We start from the raw sequence: 20,739 nt of genomic DNA, 5'->3' as shown, positions 1-20,739 counted from the left end.
CTCTCTGTCCATCACCAACTCCCGGAGTCTACCCAAACCCATGTTCATCGAGTCGGTGATGCCATCCAACCATCTCATCCGTTACTGCATGATGTAGGATTTTTTAAAAACAGCCAACTTGCCCAATCAATCATTCTGGTCTGGCAATGAGAAGGAGCTGAAAGTTCTTACAGAACTTAAATTTAAAAATTTAAATAAAGATGAATGGCAGAGAGACAAACTAGTATAACATGAGGTGGTGTGTTGAAAATAGCAATGGTCACAGATGGGGAAAAGGCAACCTTCCTCCTGGCCATTGAGTCTGGTGGTAACTGGGGAGCAGCTGACCAGTTCTGTGGCTATGGTCCCTATAACTTCTCCCATCATCACTTGAATGGACTTCAGACTACAAAGAGTGAACTTTCTGACTCTGACCCTTCTGCCTCCCTCTTATAAGCACTCTTGTGATCACCCTGAACCCAACTGGACAATTCAGGAAAATCTCTGCATCTCAAGATCCTTAATCCCATCTGCAAAGTCCTTTTTGTCATGTAAGGTAGTGTATACACAGGTTTGGGGGATTAAGATGTAGCCATCTTTGCGGGGGGCATTACTCTGCAGACCACACTGGGTTATTACACAAATCTATGCAGCTGTTGTCTTAGCTGTGTCTTATGGCTTCAGTGCTTCAAAACTGAGGCTGTAAAGGCAGGTTCTTATGTAAGCCAAGGTGACCTACATATTCAGATCTTTTTGTGATTTTGTGATCAAGTGGTGTGAATTGAGTCATCAATGGGTAAAGTGAAGAAAAAGCACGAAAATTTCAGAGTTCGGGCATTTTCTTTTTGCTATCACTGAATGTTCAAATTTTTTTCAGCATCCTTTTCATTATTTTTTGTGTAAAGACAAACTTTCAGTGCTGCATTCATGGTAATTTCTATGTGGCACAGGGAAACCTTGAACAAGGGCTGGAGGGACTTGCTGTCTCCATGTCTACAGCTGACTGGATTGTGACCCCAGGGATTATTTTCCTACCAGTTAAAAGCCCAGCATGTGCATCTTTAATGAAGATTACTATTGTCATCACTGAGACCAGGGGTTAAGAACCCGCGTTCTGGAGTCAGGTTGCCGGGCATTATATTCTGGCTCCTTAATTTAGGAGTCAATCTTTGGGCAAGTTAGTCTCTCTTGCCTCAGTTTCCTCATTTGGCTTCTGAGGATAATAACAGTAGCAATCTCATAGCATCAATGAGTTAAACATGTATTGTGCATGAAGCAGTGCCTGGCATATAGTGAATGCTCACTAAGGGTTATTTTTAATCATCATCATCAACAGTATATTATTTCCTTAGTGCTGGGTCAGATGATTTTTACGACCAAGTTTTTACGATTTCCAATATATCATAGAAGAAAAACACTCCTTTGACTTTCTCACTTCCCGTGGATCACGCTGTGCTAGCAAGATCCTTTAATATTTCTCCTTGCTGTCAATTAAGTGCACCAAGTCAAAATTGATATGTAAAAAATTACTGTCCCATTATCACCTGCTGGCCTTGCTAATAAATCTTAGTTGAATGAAGCATATGTATCTTTTCAGAAGAACAGGACACAACCAAAACTAGAGGGACATGGGCTCTAGCTTAAAGTGCCTTTAGAAAGCTCACTGCATAACTGTATGCCCATAAATGCAATGCTATAGTTTTCTTGAGTCAAAGATCATTTTCAAAAAGCAAGAACATAGAGTGGAATCTAAAAGAAATACAAATGAACTTATTTCTAACACAGAAAGAGATTCACAAACATAGAAAACAAACTTACGGTACCAAAGGGGAAAGGGGCGGGGGAAGGATAAATTAGAAAGTTGGGATTAACAGATACATGCTACTACATATAAAGCAGATAACCAACAAGGACCTACTGTATAGCATAGGAAACTATACTCAATATTTTATAATAAACTATAGGGACAAGAATCTAAAAAAGAATCTATATCTCTCTCTCTATATATATCTGAATCACTGTGCTGGATGTCTGAAACTAACACAATATTGTAAATCAAGTATACGTCAATACAAAAAAAGAGTTAAAAGCTAAAAAAAAAAAAAGTACATACACATCTATACTCACAATAGCTTTTAAAGCAGTCTACAAGGTCCAATGAGTCAGTTTTGAGAGTAGGCCTTCAAATAGCTCTCTTCCACTTGAAATCTGAAGTGTGGAAAGTGGAGTGGATGTATGTTTTACGGAAAGAGTTTGCAATAAAAAATAGAGGACACTCACAGCTGAAGCAAGCCAGGAGGAATTTATATAGTGAGTTTTAAATCACACTCAAAATTGGCTTGTGTTATCCACTGAAAACAAATCCCATTGATTTTGGGTTTCCTGAAGATGCTTTCTGGGTGAGGCAGACCCTAGACCAGGCAAAGCTTCAGATGCAGAATTCTCTGTTTTCAAAAGGATTTGGAGAGGCAGAAATGTTGCTAATAGAATACAGGAATGAAAATGAACAATACATTTTTTGGTATTGTGCTTCTCAGGTAGCACTGTGGTAAAGAATCCACCTGCCAATGCGGGAGATGCAAGAGATGCAAGTTCGATCCCTGGTCGGGAAGATCCTCTGGAGAAGGAAATGACAACTCACTCCAGTATTCTTGCCTGGAAAATCCCATGAACAGAGGAGCCTGGCTGGCATCAGTTCATGGGGTCGCAAAAAGTCAGACATGACTGAGCACAGTTTGGTATTAAAATAGGCTGATTTAGTTCTATCATAGTGGCTGAAATTTTTCCATCTTGTTGTTAACTCTTTAGAGAGACTTGAATTTAGTTTTTTCTTTTTGTCTTTTCCCCTTTTCTTTCTTCTATTCAAACACTTCTATATATAATATTTATATCCTAATACAAAACACTGTGTTCCATTAAAAGAAAGCCAGCCCTGTAAGTCCACTGAACAAAAGAAGATACTAAAATCTTTATATTGCTCAAATTATTTTCATATTCACTGGAATATGGAATATAGAATATACACAATAGGTACTCAATAAAGTTCCTTGGCCCCTATCTGTTAACATATTTCTTCCTTTAGTCTTTTGTTTTTGGCCACATGGCATGCGGGATCTTAGTTCCCCAAACAGGGATTGAACCTATGCTCCTTGCAGTGGAAGCACAGAATCTTAACCATTGGACCGCCAGGGAATTTCCTCTTCCTTTAGTCTTTGGTTTACAAACCACTTGCTATATCACTGGCTCCAAGAGCCTCCCCTTCAGACTCTCCATCATTTATTGGGAAGCTTAACCCAAACTGAGATAACTCTCATAAGACATCTTGGAGGCAAAAAGGTTCAGAAAAAACACAACATCTCACTTATCAAAAATAAAGTGCTTTTTTTTCTCATTTCAGCTCTGGCAGCAGAAGGGAAATGTCAGCCTTCAGAGGTCCCCATGAAATATCTGTCAAGATATGTGAAATGTTTTTTTTTTCATTTGGGTGGCTTGTTTCATAATACAGTCGATGTGTTTCATGAGAAAAAAAAAGGTCAATTCAACTGATCAAACATGATTTTGGTGACAGACACACATACATATAAATGCTCACACTCTCCCAGTTATAACAACACTGAATCTAATTTAGAACCACAAGATCTAGGACATTAAGAGTTAATACTTAAACCCCACCCTTAATTCATTTTGTCATGCCTGAGTATCACTCTACCCATAGCAAGCAAGATCACCCACTGTTCGGAGGCCACTAGACAGAGAATGAAATCAGCTATAACATCACTGTGCCACAATGGAGGGAATTAGGGATGAGCCTGGAGAACAAGCTTTGGTGCTCTTTGTATGTGAGAGCGGGAAGCAGGACAGGAGGGAAAGGAAGACAAAATAAAAATAGTAAAAAATAAAAAAGCTGGCACTGTTGCCTTCCATCTATTTCAACCAAGGGCATCTTTAAGGCCGGGCGCAGGCACCTATCATTGTTATAGCAACACAGGCTATTAGCAGCCTAAACTCCCAAAAGAACTTGAAAGAGTAGACAAATTATAGTGATCAGAACCGAAGGAATGCGCCCTTCTTATCCTTTCTCCTGTAACTGTGCATGTGGGCAGGAAAAAGGGGGCTTCTCTTACTCAGCTGAAGTGCCCCTTTGTTTGCTTATTTTAGGAATGGTTTGAATTACCACTCTTTCAACAACATTATGGGTCACAAACTCACTAAAATGAAACAATCATGCTGTACTTCTTTATCATGAATTACTGCTTTAATTTTTAACCCAACTCAGCGGGAAATCATGTGTTTACCCCATGCAACTTTCATTTGATCATGGAATTAATAAAATCTCTTGTTACCTAATAGAATACCATGGGACTATTTGAGAGCAAGGACAAATTTAAGGAGGGAACTGCCCCCCACCTCCCGGACAGCTGCTTGGTTCTGGGGCAGTAAAATCACACATAAAATAACAAAAAGCAAATTTACTAATTTGCCTCCTACATTTACTACTTTACTAGGAGGAGCTCTGCTCTCTATAAATTCTTTTTTCTAAGGCTTCCTCATCAGATGACTAGGTTATGCTAGTAAGTAATACTCCTAAATTGTCATCTGATTATAAACTTTTAAAATGTTATTTTTTATTTTTGCAATGTGGGAAAATGTATCATGCAGTGAGGAATGACTCGTTTGATGTTACCTGCTAGTATGTACAGTGAACTTCCTCTTTGTCCTGTCTAAAGTACATTTTTCAATGAGAAGAATGACATTACAAAATAGTTCTTCTTGGCTATATTCAGAAAATACCTACATACATTCATTATTAGGATTCTTCGATTTTATCGAAAAATACCCATTTGAACCTAAAACATGTGCAGAAGGTTAGCTATTATCTTAATCCTAAATTCTGCTATTATATTTCCATCACAGATGTTCTGCACTGATAGAAAAGTAGGAGCTATTTGGATTTGACAGCTTGGATTAATAACTACCCATCTCGAATCATTAATGATGCTGGTTCCAGTTCAGTGATTGAAATGGGTAAAAAAAATTTTTCATCTTATTCTTTCCTTATGAAAGAGCTGTTGGCTTGGCAATGCATTTCTTTCTGGAAAAAAAAGTCCTTTTGAAGGGGAGAATACTAAAAACGGTGTAGGAAGTACTAGAGAAGAATAGAAATTCATTTTAAAGCAGTGTACCATGTACAAATGCTGTCTTACAAATAGGATTATTTAATTTAAACCTTAGATCTGTCAAGCTTCATTACTTCAAATGGAGCCTGTCGTTTCTTGAGTTCATTATATACTGAGATTATATGACAATTTATGTTAGGTTCACTCATTGCTGAGATCCAAGGCAGTTAAAAAAAAATTACACAGCAGTGTCAGTAAATAGAGCAAAGTCATTGCAGTGTTGGGAAAGGCAAAAAGTCATCTTGCTAAATGAGGATCCAAGCTGTCCTGTACCGAGACTGCTTCTAATAAATAAAAGGCCTCTGGGAAAAGTGCTGAGCGCACGCTGGATCTATTTTCAGCTTGCATCAGCAGCTGCTGCCCCTGGGATCACATCTTTACGCATACTCTACACCATATGTAATCACTCCAGCGCTGCAACCAGTAAGATAATGAAAGAGCATGGCATAAATCTACACTCGAGTAGAATGCTAAATGAGAAAAATAATACAAAAAGGGGGGAAATAAACCACATTTTCAAGTCATTAGGAAGAAAGACTTTGACATATGAAGTGTTGCAACCATTAATAGCACTTATCATATAGAGTGGAGACAAAGAGACAAATTAATCAAACTGACAGAACTGGGACATTTTATGCTAATGCAGGCTCCTGGGTTTTAGTCTGTGTTCCTCTGCGTCTGGAAAACTGATACCATTACAGGGCAGGAAACTGTATGAATAACATGCAACAGATCATAAAAATTCACACACCAACTGCAGAAACACTGCCAAAAACCTCAGTAAAAACAAGGATGGAGACCTCCACAGAGGAACTACCAGCAAGTCATGAATGCAAATATGTCCAGGAATATCTCCCATTCATGCATTGTAATCAACTCTAGGCTTCTCGCTCATAATTATAGTGATGAAACCGAAGCCTGAAGAGTGGACTCTGCCGCTACCTAGAAGAGACTGCCCCAGCCCCTGATTCCAGGCTGTTTGCCATCAGCTGGAGTGACTGTAGCTCCAACCTAAATTTACTGGCCAGGTTGGGTTAGTCTTTAAAAAACAAAACAAAACAATAAAATAAACATAAAGGGAGGAGGGAAAGTCATAAATTGCTAATGCAAAGAAAAGATAAGCTAACATTTTCATGTATATTTGTGCGAGTGATAGGAAGAAAAGGAATCTGATATTGAAAACATTTCTCATTAAATACACACTGTCCCTGACTTATAAACAGCCCTCACTTTATGAATAAGCTGGACTTGAAAGTGAATGGTAGGCAAGCCCTCAGGAAGGCTCAGCAGAGACATTACCCTTTGTCTTCCAATTGTAAACTCCTAGGGTGGCTGGTGAGGTAGGTCTACTGACTCATTCATACAGATCCACAGAGATAGTAAATGACTGCTGTGCTAATAAGATCTCTATCCCTTCGCAGAGGAAGCTCCTGGATCCTTAGCACTGGGTTCTTTAGCTGTAACTCCAAAGAATTTTCCCATAAAAAATTAACAATACCAACAGAAGTTAGGCGTGGCTAAAAAAATGCATCAGAACTAGAATCCAATGAGATCATCTTTGCTGGCATTCAGGACTCTAGTTCTCAACAATTCTGTTCCAGTCTTTCCTCTCATTCTCACCTAATATACACTACATATTTTCCTGCCTCTGGAACTTTCCTAAAGGAGACCCATCATGATGTTAACCAAATAGCTACCATGTGAGTATTGTCCTAGATGGTTGATTTGCAGATTAAAAGTAGCATCGCCACTACCATCACCACTCAGAAATCTTGCACAAAGATCTTACTGTCCACTTGAGGAGACAGACAAGCAATAATTCAGTTACAATGCAACGTACAAACTGCAGTGACAGAAATATAGAAAGGTGTGACACAAATATAATGGAAGGACACTGAACTCCAAGGGCCTTTTCCCACCTATGCAAATCCCACTCACATCTCCTCTCCTCCATGAGATCATCGCTCATTTGAATTATCTACTCTTTCTTTGCAGTGTTACAGCCCTTCACTTATTCCTAGATAATAGAAATAAATTCTTTCTCTCTTTGCATGATGATAAACATCTCTCCACTGAATAAATTTTAAAAAATAAAAGGCAACACAGATAGGAGGGTATCCTGTTTCCAGGATAAAAGACACTCTCAGCGGTTCAAACAACTAATTTCTTTAACAAGAGATTAAAAAAATTTTTTTGGGCCACACTCCACGACATGTGGGACCTTAGTTGAAAGGGATCAAACCCATACCCCCTACATTGGAAGGTGGTGTCTTAACCACAGGACCATCAGGGAAATTCCACCAAACAACTAATTTTTCAACAAACTTCTAGAACACAATTTATCTAAGCTGCCTATCCTAAGCCTGTGTTCCCTAGCTACCGGGCCATGAAAAAATGGAACCTGCATTTGTGTCGACCAATGCACGAAATGATGGAAATGTTTCAAGTAGTGTCAATGTGAAGATTCTTCTTATAGTCATGTCACTTGCATACTAGGAAAAAAAAATCTGTTTCAGGGGAGGACTCCTGCCTTGGTAAAATGAAAAGTGAAAAACACAACCTGGTTTTACTTATGAAGATGGCAGTAAGTTTGGCTATATGCAGTACTGTACAGAAAAATACTTTATAAGTACCCTTGTCCTAGGTTGGTCTATGATTATAATGAGAATCATCAGGTGAGGCTGTTCACAGTGACAGATCTGGGAACACAGCTACACCACTGGGGCTAGCCCTTATTATCAGGGACCATGCCTGAGTGGCCACCCTCCAGAGGGAGCAGAAGGGTCAGGTGTGGGTTTTCCTGAATGCCTTTCAGCCCTGAGGAGGACCTAGATCTTTGGTAGGAAGGTCACCTAACAGTGCAACTGAGGAAAAACAGTGCAACTGAGGAACCCCGCTGGCCTCCACCCAAAGGTGCTGAGTCTTCTGCTGCTTTCTCTTTTTTATGAAGTCTGTATAACTCTTATCTCTAACATCACAAGATTTTAAAATATATTATTTTTCATTCTGTGTTATATTTTGTATAATTTTAGCATATTTACCATTTTACCGTTTTGTTAATACAATCAAGTATACTGTGGACTGGCTATACAGACCCATCAATTTTCAGTATTTTTACCAATGACAGGGGGTAGAATGGCCTTATCCTTTATGTGTTAGCAGAAGGAGATGTTTGAATTAGAACTAAAGTTTAAAGATGACAAATTCTGATTAGCCTCAATAGATGGTACTATTTGGGGAAGAAAAAAAAATACATCCTAAATGCAAAATAGAAAATAATGATTCAAGCATATCATGGAAGTGTTAGTTGCTCAGTCGTGTCCAATTCTTTGTAATCCTGTGGACTGTGGCCCTCCAGGCTCCTCTGTCCATGGAATTCTCCCAAGAATACTGGAGTGGGTAGGCATTCCCTTCTTTAGGGGATCTTCTCGACCTAGGGATTGAACCCATGTATCCTGCACTGCAGGCGGATTCTTTACCGTTTGAACCACCAGGTAAGTCCACGTATATGATGAAAGTCAGTAAGATTTATAATGATTCCTGTTTTAAATATTCTTCTTCATTGAGAACATGTTCTCTTTCTAATCATACTTAAAGACAGGAATCACTATAAATACATGATGAAAGCCAGTAAGATTTATAGTGATTCCTGTCTTTAAATACAATTAGAAAGAGAACATGTTCTCAATGAGGAAGACTATTGGGGAATATGATGGTTAAATCTGAAAACTGATGTTTGGGTTCCCTGAATTGATGAGCATTTTATTTAAATTGTTCATTATTACAGCCTCTTATTATTATTTCACATAAGTATATTAAACTCTGAGAAATAAAATGACACAAAGATGAGACGGGAGGTCATATTCAAGGAAGTCTTTGAAGAAATGGGATGATGTACTACAAGAAAATTATTCTAGTGACAATGTCTTAACTATTTTCAATAGGAATTCTTTTAAAAATATTGCAACTGGGGCATAGCACTGAGAACCTGACACATGGACCAAATTTTGAGCCTTTCCTGTAAGTAGTTGCTACCTACAGAAAGCATGTGATTTGATCCACCTCAGTCAATGGGAAACGATTTGACAGGGTTAGACAGAGCTCTGTGTCCATGGATGGAGAGTACAAATGGAATGATAATAACTCTTGCTACAATCATGAAAAGTAAAGAAAGGCAGATGGGGCAGGGCTAGGAGGGAAAATGGTGGTTCTGTGGGACTCAGGTGGCTGGAGATGTTTTTTCTTTTTGGTTCTGCTGGATCTTAGGTGTAGCACTCAGGATCTACTCAGGCCCCCCACATTGGGAGCCACTGGACCACCAGGGAAGTCCCTTCCTTTTTATTTGTTTTGTTTTTGAGATGTTTCTTAATAGAAGGTTACAGGTACTGCTGAAGTTATAAGTTTGGGAGGATCAGTTCATGCAGAGAAGAATCTAAATTCTTTGCTAGGACTGAGGACAAAGACAGAGGATGCAGGTAGGGTAGGGAAGATGAGGGAAGGGGATGAAGGGCAGCACTGGGAAGTGGGAGGTGGTCCTGGCCAAGTGGGTAGGGGAGGTGGCCACTGGATCAGGAACTTCCTGGCAATAAGCCCTACTGAATCATAAGCTACTGGAGGGAGGCTGTGGTATCAACTTTCCAGAGTTTTGTTTTTTAATATAAGAGATATACAACTCTTTTTTTCTTTTTGGATGGTTTAGGTCCTTTTTGGAATATAGATATCTCGAATTTGGTGACTTCTTATTTTCGTTTTTCTGAAAGGCACATTGCAGGATTGTATTTTAATATAATTGTGCCTTTCAGACATATATTCAGACATATATTCAGCTATGGGCCCAGTGCATGTGAATTATAATAAATATCTGAGGGACATCCCTGGCAGTCCAGTGGCTAAGGCTCTGCCTCCAATGCAGGGGTCCCATGTTTGATCCCTGGTCAGGGAATTAGATCCCGCATGCTGCAACAAAGATCAAAGATCCTGAGTGTGGCAACTAAGAGCTGGCACAGACAATTAAGTAAATAAAGAAATGAATAAATAAATAATATTAAATATCTGAATGGAAATTTATGGATTACATTGTCATTATATATTTTTTATGCCACTTCCTCCTCCCAACTTGGGAAGTGAAATGTGATGGTTTCTATTCTCATTTTAGATGTATAAAATGGTGCAGAGAGTTTGAGCAACTTGCCCAGGTTTGCTGGGCTTGAGTTCTGAGCTCAGATCACATGTGCCCTCCCCCACCTCTACAGCCATTCTAACAAACCAGCTCTAACACATTTTCTTTTTCTCATTCCTCCTAAAATCTATTTTTCCATTTTGATTATCACCCCTTACATATTTCAAGAAAGAGTGTGGGTGTTGTGCATTGTAAGAGCCAGAAATGAAGACCAAGAAGGCAGAGACCACAGCGAAGACCAAGAAGGCAGAGACCACAGCACAGACCCTAGCTTTCGATGTTTCCACCACATGGCTGATGTTCATTTATGATAAGACTCCACCTGCAAACGCTGGGAGCTTCAGTTTAAACCTTTGGGAAATATCTTCAATATCTATTGGAAGTTGCCATCTTCCTCCTTCTGCTTTAAGTGGGGGCCAAAATTTTCCATAAAGTCTATTCGTTTGAATAGGACATAATCCTTCCTTATGGGGTTTCCTTTTATTGGTTCATTCATCAAATATTTATTGAGCATCTACTTTGTGCCAGACACTGTGCTGGGCTCAAGGAACAGAACGGCAAACAAGGCAGGCATGATGCTTGAAACTTGTCCTGCACTGTGCAATTTGGTGGCCATTAGTCATGTGTGTTTACATTAGACTGTTTACAGTAAAATTAATTAAAATTAAATAAAATTAAAAATTCAGTTCCTTAGTCCTCTAGCCACATTTCAAGTGCTTGATAGCCCCATGTGACTAGTAGCTATCATATGTACCATATGTAGACAATGTGTAGAAGAACATTTCCACCATCACAGAAAATGAATGCTATTGGACAACACTGATCTACAACAAGTAACAAAATACACAAGTAAGTTGACGAATGTATCAGTGAAAACTATGACACAATTTGAGGTCTTTTTCTGTTTTCTTTTGGCCTTTGAAAGTCATCTTATCTCTTTCTTTTCCAACAAACACACCTAATTTCACGGCCTCATGACTTCTTGATTAGGCCACTGCAGCAACCTGGCCATTGTATTGTTCCCTCTCAATCCTTCCTTTGTACCAGTGCCCGATTCATCTTCTTAATGACAGTTTGTCAACCTGCTTCCTGCAGAATAAAATCCAAGCCCTTCAAGCATGGCATTTAAGGTGCTTTATATTTGGGCTTAAATGACCTGTCTTGCCTCGTTTCTTGCCATGTACTCTCCCTAGACTACATGTTAGCAACAGAAAATGGGATTATTGACATCAAATGCATCACTCTCCATATTCATTCTTGGGAAGCTTTATTTAAGTTACGAGGATGTCCACAACAGCCAAACAGACATTCTTTAGAACTTCACTGAGTTGAAACATCAGAAGAAAAGGAGAGAGGGAGGCAGAGGTGTAGTTCCTCAGAACTCAGATAGGATAAGTGTAAGTTACCTACGTAAGTTCTGAAGAAATTCTCAGCTCAGAGCAGTCGTCAGGGAGAGGGTAGTTTTCTACCCTCACCAAGAGGAAGGGTAAAGAAACAGGAGAGGAAGTGGTATGGACACTCAGGTATCTATCCATGCAGGAGTGCTAGGATGTTTTGGAAGAAATATACAAATCACACGATCAAAACACACACACACAAAGTATTTTCATCTAAATGTTCGTTATGCAAAAACCTTACATTTTCTTATGTGTATATGTGTGTGTGTGTGCACGCATGCTCAGTTGTGTCCAACTCTTTGCAACCCTTTGGATTGTAACCCGGCAGTCTCCTCTGTCCATGGGATTTTTTCAGGCAAGAATACTGGAGTGGGTTGCCATTTCCTTCTCCAGGGGATTTTCCCGATCCAGGGATTAAACCTGCATCTTCTGCACTGCGGATGGATTTTTTTCCTGTTGAGCCATCGAGGAAGCACATATTTCCTTATATTTTATACAAAACTTATAAAAATATGCATGACCTGTGTTCCCAATAAGATGCCATTGTGGCTTTCTTTGGGGGCAAGATTGCACAAAACAAACAGGACTAGAAGACAAAATGTACTGAATTATGGCGTGCCTCTCGAACTACACACACGTATGACCCACTGTCACAATTTTTAATATCTTCTCTAACACAATTCATTTTGCTTAAAAATTAAATTTGGCTTAGAACGAAACTCATTCTAAGTAATACTATCTGTGAAATCGCAGGTTTAACGTGTGAGTTACACTTACCGAATATGTCATTAAGATAAACAGTGATTTTGAAAACAAATTCTTCACATATCACTTGAAATCATTTCACTTTCAAGCTGTGCTACAAATATTCATAGGATGGGAAGTCCTGGGATTAGGAGGCTGAATAATTATTCTAAGTGCTAAGGTGGGAGATACTGGGCACAGCCTCCTGTGTTTCCCAGTCTGGGACATCAGGCAAGGGTGTGCCACTTCCCTGATGTTGGGGATGCCCCTGATTGCGTGAAGTGGTAAAAAGTAGCAAAGACATGAAGCATTAATCAGATCAGTGGACCTCCCTGGTGGTCTAGTGGTTAGAAATCCGTGTGCCAATGTGGGGGCATGGGTTAAATCCCTGGTCTGGGAAGATTCCACATGCCCGTGAGCCACAACTACTGGAGCCTGTGCTCTAGAGCCTGTGCTCTGCAACGAGAGATGCCACGGCGATGAGGAGCCCACACACCGCAATAAAGAATCGTCCCTGCTTGCAGCAAAGACCCAGTGAAGCCAAAAATAAATAAATCAATCAATAAAAATAAATCACTGATCAGAAATATCGGCGTCCTTTCTGGGGCTGCTGAGAACAAATGAGTTAACACTGGCAGGGAGCACAGAACTTTCCAAATGTCTACTGTAGTGTTCTCAATCCTTTGTAGTGGAAGAGTCACGTGGGAGCCTCATTGCCCTCCAGGGACTCCTGGGTTTGGGTTTGTGGGTGGCCTCGGGGGACCCTGGTGGCAGTTCCCAGCCTCTGTGGTGATAGGCCATCTCCTCTGTGTCGAGTCCAGAACTCCTGATGCTGCGGTGGAGAGGCTGCAGCTCAGTAAGGGCGGGACCCTGACTTTCTCATACCAAGGATGCTCAGAGCTGCTCGTGCCCCCCAGAGTGACCCAGGGCAGCCTCTAGGGCCACCACATGAGACCATCTGGACTCACTCGTTTGCACAGACACCCAGCTGGGCGATGCCTCCACAGCTTCTGTCAGAGGCTAAGTTTTCCTGCACAAAAGGAAGAGAAATCTGCCTCCCCAAAGGACGGGCATTTCATGTAACTCTTCTGCCATGTTTCTCTCACCTCTCCAGTGGGGCTGAGCTCATAGAAAACTGGTGTTAAAGCACTTCAGCGAGAAGCCAGGGATTTGAAAGCCCCTTCTAACAGCTGTTAATGGTTGTCGATGAGCGGCAGACACCAGGGCTGGCAGGAAGAGAGCCAAAAATAACTCCACAGCAGTGTTTTTCAGGATTCAGTCATTTCTGATGCTGGAAAGGAGGGGCATGAGGAACTGAAGCAACAGCCCTAGGAAAACAGTGAAGGGGCTGGAAGGATAAGGGCCCTGGGCTGCTGGTTGCACGGCCCAGTCCTGTTACCACAGGACTTCTAAAACCTTCCTCAAAAACCTGTTATCTGAGAAAGACTCATATAGGAAAATCGGACAAGGCAATGGCACCCCACTCCAGTACTCTTGCCTGGAAAATCCCATGGGCGGAGGAGCCTGGTAGGCTACAGTCCATGGGGTTGCTAAGAGTCGGACACGACTGAGCGACTTCACTTTCACTTTTCCCTTTCATGCACTGGAGAAGGAAATGGCAACCCACTCCAGTGTTCTTGCCTGGAGAATCCCAGGGACGGCGGAGCCTGGTGGGCTGCTGTCTGTGGGGTCGCATAGAGTCGGACATGACTGAAGCGACTTAGCAGCAGCAGCAGCAGCAGCGTATAGGAAAATGGAAAGACAGGAAGGGAGACTGATGTTGGAGGTGAACTGAACTCAGCCTCCTGTATGCAGGGGGTGGGCTCCATGTGCCTGGGCTGTGCACTAGGGGAGCTTTGTCACAATGGCTCTTTTTGGTATGTGTTTGTTTTTTTTAATTTTGTTTTTAAAAAATTTATTTTATTGAAGTATAGCTGATTTACAATGTTGTGTTACTTTCTGCTGTACAGCAAAGTGGTTGGGTTATCTATATGTATACATTTTGTTGATATTCTTTTCCATTATGGTTTATGACAAGATACTGGATAGAGTTCCCTGTGTTATACAGTAGGACATTGTTGTTTATCCATTAATTACATAACAGTCTTCATCTGGCAAACTCCTAATTCATCCCTCTTGGCAACCACAAGTCTGTTGTCTATGTCCGTGAGTCTTTTTCTGCTTTAAAATGACAAGTTCATTTGTGTCGTATTTTAGAATCTACATGTAAGTGATATCATATGGTATTTGTCTTTTCTCCGACTTACTTCACTTAGTATAATAATCTCCAGGTGCATCAATGTTGCTGCAAATGGCATTATTTCATCTTTTTATGGCTGAGTAGTATTCCATTGTATACATGTACCACATCTTCTTTGGATAAATGTCCATTTGTCGATGGACATTTAGGTTGTTTCCATGTCTTGGCTACTGTAGACAGTGCTGCTATGAACATATGCGTGCACGTATCTTTCTGAATTATAGTTTTGTCAGGATATATACCCAGGAGTGGGATTGGTGGATCACATGGAAACTCTATTTTTAGTTTTTTAAGGAACTTCTGTATTGTTTTCCATGGTGGCTACACCAATTTATATTCCCACCAACAATGGAGGAGAGTTCCCTTTTCTCCACTTCGGTGTATGTTTTTAACCTGCGTTTCATTCTGTGGGATTTATAAGCCCATTCCACGGTCGAGGAACTGGTTGAGGCATCTTATCCTAAGGAGCCCTTCCCACTGACTCCTAGACTTGCCTGATTGGATTGCCTTCTACCGTCTTTCTGTTCAACCTGTTTTCTCTCTAACAGAGATGTATAACACCATGGGCTTCAGGAACTCAAAGTTTTTGTTTTCTTGTTTTCCTAATAACCAGCCTCCATTTCTGTTTTAAAATCATATCCTAATTTTTATCAGCCATTTCCCCAAGAATTACAGTGACTTCTGTTTTTGTTTTCTTTTCATTTTTATAATGTATATACACAAGGGAGGATTTTTTTCCCTGACATTTTTCCCTATCACTCCATCCAGATGTTCACAAGGCAATTTTAAATCTTCCCACTTGCTTGCTGAAAATTCTGGTGCTCATAGTGAGTAAAACTAAGTCTTGGAATTCTATCTGAATAGTATCCTTGATCTTTCTGGGTCTGGCAAACAAACCATCACCCACTCAAAATGTAGACAGGAAAGTGGCAGATGAGTCGAGCTTCATTAGGGCCAAGTCATGCCAACATAACTTCGTCTCTGGTTTTGCTGGGTCATGCTCAGAGAATGCAGCAGAAATAGCACCTCAGGATTTCAGTAAGGTGGCTGACATATATCTTAGGTCACTCTTTCAATAATATGAAAAAATGGGGTCTGGAAGATAGTAAAATTAAGCAATCATTGGCTAGGTGATAGAAGAGTGTCAACTTCAACCTGAGGGAAACTATCTGGTGATAAGACCTAGCCTGCTGCCCACTCTGTCATGCTTAACTTCTATCTCTGACTTGGAAAAGATTTGGGTGATAAGTTGGTAAGATATTCTAGGAATCAGATCAAGACCCTAAAAGATGACCATGGGCTGATATTATGGAGTAAATGTATAAGGATGCAATTTAACAAAAATAGATGTCAATTCCTATACTGGACTTTAAAAAGTCAACTTTGTACAATAATATAAACCAACTATTTTCAAAAAAGTGTTAACTCTGTAAAAAAAGGATAGGAGAGTTCTGGCTTAATCAGGTGTGTCAGGACTGTGACACAGTTGCCAAGAAACTTAATACAACCAGAGCTACATCAAGAGATGTATTGCAGAGATGGGGTTATAGTTTCCCTCAATTCTTTACTGTTGAGATCACATTGAGACTTTCATATTTAGCCCTTGTGCTGTATGTTAAGAAAAGACCAGACCGCTATACTCTTCTACTTCTCTGAATATTCATTCTATTAATTTTTGAAAGTTTGCTATCGAAACTGCAACTAAAAACCTTAATTTATCTACTTAAAAAACTGTAATCTATAGTGGAACTATGTTACCTTGTTCTGTATTTTCCAAGTCTCCTGTCAATGTCATACTTTCATAATTTTAAAAAAAGTTTTTCTTAAAAAAAGAACAGGCCAGACCAAAAAGCATCATTATGAACACTGAATCCACGTCCCTGGTGGCCATGGAACCAGGGATGTTCAACCTAGAGAAAGGGAGACAACAAGAGTTGTCCTCAGAGAGCTAATGAGTGATCGTGGAAAGATGAAGGGAGATTTGTTCTCTTCCATTCCTAAGGGCATAAATAGGGGCACAGATGAAAATGAAAGGGAAGTAGATTTCTGCTAAAAATGAAAAAAAAATTTCTAGTAATCACAGTTGTACAAAATGGGAAGGGCTCTCAAGCAGTGGTGTGATCCCTATTGCTAAAAGTGTTCCAGCAGAGGCTGGAGAGGTACCTATGTCACTATCATAAAAGGATTCCAAATTGGATAAGAGATTGGACTAAGTGCCTTCTGACATGCCTCATCTTTTAACTTTCAATCCTTGGTACTCTTCACTTTCTACTACAATAATGGAAAGGAGTTAAGTAAGGTTCTTAGTGCTCCTTAAACACTGACAAGCAACAAAGTTCTTGCAAAAACTGACAAGCAACAAAGACAAGCTGGGTAGTATTTTCATTTACACTCTGGATACCACTGGCAAAATATATGGACTTGTGAGTTAGCAAAACAAACAGAGCTTTCTTAAACTTCCCCAAGTCTTCTATAAGCCTGTGAATGACACATCCTTCAAGCTACTTTAGTTTGGAATTCTGACCTAGTCCAACCAGTCTGCTGAGATCGTGAACAATTTGCAGAGAACATAGGGAGCTTTGACAGAATGTAATGAAAGGAAGTATTAAAAAAAATAAAGGAGTCAGTGATTTCCTAAGTATGTAAATTTTCAAAGACCTTCGTATCTACTCAACAAAAATTCAACTGTATAGTTGCAGAACCTGGAAATTAAATAAATGCAGACTCAGTGGTCTGAGTTTCAAGACATTTACACAGGCATTATTTCCAGGCATGACTTCCCTTGCTAAACAAGTAAGCCCTTTCTATTTAGACCTGTCAGGGAAGCAAATGGAGTCTGTCACACGGAACTACAGTTTTGTTTGAATGGATAGCGGCAAGCCCTATCTTGTATTTTTTCAGGGCTTGACATAAAAACAGCCATTAGAAAATATCATAAAAGCTGTACACACTCTGCCATTCTGTACATGTTAAAATGTCAGGAGAAAATAGCCCAAAGCCTTTCCTTTTCAGTAATCTCTTGGATAGGTTTTAGGACTGAACCAGGCAATCTCAACATCTTTTCTGATGAGTGGAAAAGAAATCAGAATAAATGACTACAAGTATTGACAGAAGAGATGGAAGACATAAGGCAATGAAATAAGTGAGAAGAGGTGAGAGATATACTCTAAAACATGGCAACATGTACTGTGATTTACTCATGGTTGATATTCAAGAAACATCTGTAATCTATCAAGAATCATCACAACTTGGGAGAGAACATACTTCTGTGCCAGCAACCTAAGGCCAAGGGAAAAGAGATGCTCCTGAAACGAAGGGAGCACCTGGAGGTCCTGGAGGTCACTGTTCCAGTTCCTGTTTAGACATTCCTTTCCTATCTGATGATTAGGACCTCACTAATGCAAATTCTTGCATGGGTCTCTCAGGTCCGTGATCTTTTTTTTTTATCTAATTAGCAATTCTAACGTGAATTCTGGACACAAAGTTGAGGTGAACAATTGAACTGGGCCTCAGGCTGTGAAGTTGGCACTGGAGGGACCTTCTCTTGACACTGGCCTCTGATGACAGATGGCGTTGTTAGTTCAGAAGCTGTCGCTCCAGTTTTATAAGAAGTAACAAGGAAGAAAGTCTTGGATGGGAAGATGATCACGCCCTTTCAGTTCAGTTCAGTTCAGTTCAGTTCAGTCGCTCAGTCGTGTCTGACTCTTTGCGACCCCATGAATTGCAGCACGCCAGGCCTTGGAAACAAAATATTAATATATAATATTGTTTGTAATTGTAACTTGCTTCGAGTTAAAGGAGATTTCTGAAAGGGCAGAAATAGAAGTTCCAGAAAAACATCTATTTCTGCCCTTTCAGAAATCTCCTTTAACTCGAAGCAAGTTACAATTACAAACAATATCGTATATTAATATTTTGTTTCCAAAAAGAATTTAAGTGAATTCTAAAATCCAAAAATAATCTACTACAGACTGAGCAGCCAATGGAGGTCAGGCTGCTTAGGACTCAGGGAATTATCCAATTCAACAACTGACTGGAAAAAGCGGCCCAAGTGTGTAGGAAGCAAGAAGGAAGGTGAATTTCAGGAACTTCTGAACCAAAAGACAACTGTATTTTAAGTAAGTAAGAACAGTATGAACTAGATAGAAATCTGCCCCCAAGTGGAGTGGAACTAGACTACTTAACTAATATTAAACCTAGCAGAGGACTGACCAGTGGATGTGCTGGGTAACTCAGGGGAGATTTTGATGTCTTTTTTCTTATGATGTAATGATAATAACGTCTGGAAGACCCACACATGTGTACAAAATGCTGTAGTGCTTACACTTACACACACAAACACACACACACACAATATACATGCATCCAGAAAGATGATGAAACACCTACAGTTATAACATAAGAGCCTTACCCCTTGGACTCTGCTTGTTTGCTCTGTCTGAAGGCATTCCACTTTTTAGAACTTGTATGTTTTTCCTTTTGGGGAAGTAATGCTGTTAATGTGGCTTTTAAAAAGTTGTGGTTAAAAAAAAAAGCCTAACATAAAATCTACCATCTCAATCAATTTCAGGGACATAGTTCAGCTGTATTAAGTATATTCACATTGCTGTAAAACAAAGCTCCAGAACGTTTTCACCTTAAAAATCTGAAATTCTGTAACCATTAAACCACTCCCTTTGACCTCCTAGGACCCAGCCTCTGGTACCCACCAGTCTATTTCCATTTCTATGAATCTGAGTACTTTAGATACCTCATTTAAGTGGAATTATGCACTGTTTGTCTTTTTGTGGCTGACTTTTTTTTGATTGATATGGCTTTTAAATAAACAAGGGAGGTGGAAAGGGAAGCGATGAAAGAGAGGAAGAGGGTGAATTCACCCTGGATTCTGTTTCTGGCATTGGCTAGAAAGGGAGGTCCCTGGAGTGTTGTCTTGGGCTGGACATGTTACAGCTACTTAGAGAGGGTCCTCCCAGCAGAGTGGGTTCAAGGCCTATCATATCCATCAATAAACGTCTTCTGAAGGTCCTGTCAGAGTCCTGCTTTCAAGAACAGTCTCTGAAGTCCACAAGATCTCAACGATTCCTCAAGAATTCCCATGAAAAGTTCTCAGCATCTTTCTGGGGGAGGAAGAATCTGAATCAATAAAGCCTCATTATTTTAAGTGTAGCCTCTGTCGGAATCTTGGAAGGAGTGCAGAAGAGGCCATGGAATGTGAATGAATAGACTCTGAGCTGCCAGAGCCTGCTCTTGAGGAACGAAATATGCTTAGAATGTGTGTCCCTTGTGGATGCAGGCGGAGGGCACAGAAAGAAGGAAAGTTTGGGTTCAAAACTGAAAGGCAGTCTGTGAAATTCAGTCACATGTCAAAGGGGTCACTGGCAAAAAATGTCTGGGAACCACTGTGACACTCTGGCTGAACCTTGCAGGGCCACTCCCACCAACGCCGCCTCACATGTCACTGTGAATAGAGCCACATCTTCAGCACAAAATCCCCCTTTCCCAACAAAACCTCCCCCCAGCGTCCAGAACATGGGAGCATCTCCACATGGGAGCCAGACTCCGAGAGGCAGGTAACAGTGCAAACTGGGAGTTCACCTTTCCTTTGAGTGAATGGAACTGAAATGACCAATAGGTTAATCTGTAAATGAAAAAACAGTTCTATGAGAAGATTTATCCAAAGCAACCTGAATTATCCTTGCACAAGCCCGTGGTGAAATTTTCAGTAGATCTTCAAGCTTTTGCCTTTCCCTCTGCCTCACTGCTGATGGCGCCCGGGTCCTGCCTTTCACCCACCCTACCCCTCACGTCCTCTTTCAAACCTGCTCCTCAGGCAGTTTTTCTTTCCCACCTCAGTTCAGGGCAACTCCCATCCTTCTAGTTCTTAGGGCCAAAACCTCAGTCGTCTTGAATACTTTTCTTTCTCTCATATCCCACTTCCAATCAGCTAGTGGGAAGTCCTGGCAGTTTCACCTTCAAAACTGAGTCAGATTCCAAGCCGTTGCA

At 40.4% G+C, this 20,739-nt stretch overlaps 1 protein-coding gene and 1 long non-coding RNA gene across 3 annotated transcripts in view; one reads left to right on the top strand and one right to left on the bottom strand.

The window, feature by feature from the left end:
• The window catches only part of BACH2 (BACH transcriptional regulator 2), a 378,167-nt gene that overhangs the window by 43,440 nt on the left and 313,988 nt on the right, over positions 1-20,739 (bottom strand). The gene's annotated exons all lie outside the window — the stretch shown is intronic.
• Positions 6,756-10,799, top strand: LOC145520965 (uncharacterized). The gene is made up of 2 exons (XR_014064958.1): positions 6,756-6,856; positions 10,504-10,799. It is a non-coding gene; the product is annotated as an uncharacterized LOC145520965 (long non-coding RNA).

The sequence above is a fragment of the Giraffa tippelskirchi genome, chromosome 9 (assembly GCF_054371585.1).
Source record: "Giraffa tippelskirchi isolate mGirTip1 chromosome 9, T2T-mGirTip1v1.2.pri, whole genome shotgun sequence".
NCBI classification, from domain to species: Eukaryota; Metazoa; Chordata; class Mammalia; order Artiodactyla; family Giraffidae; genus Giraffa; species Giraffa tippelskirchi.
This window is presented reverse-complemented; position numbering and strand designations above follow the sequence as displayed.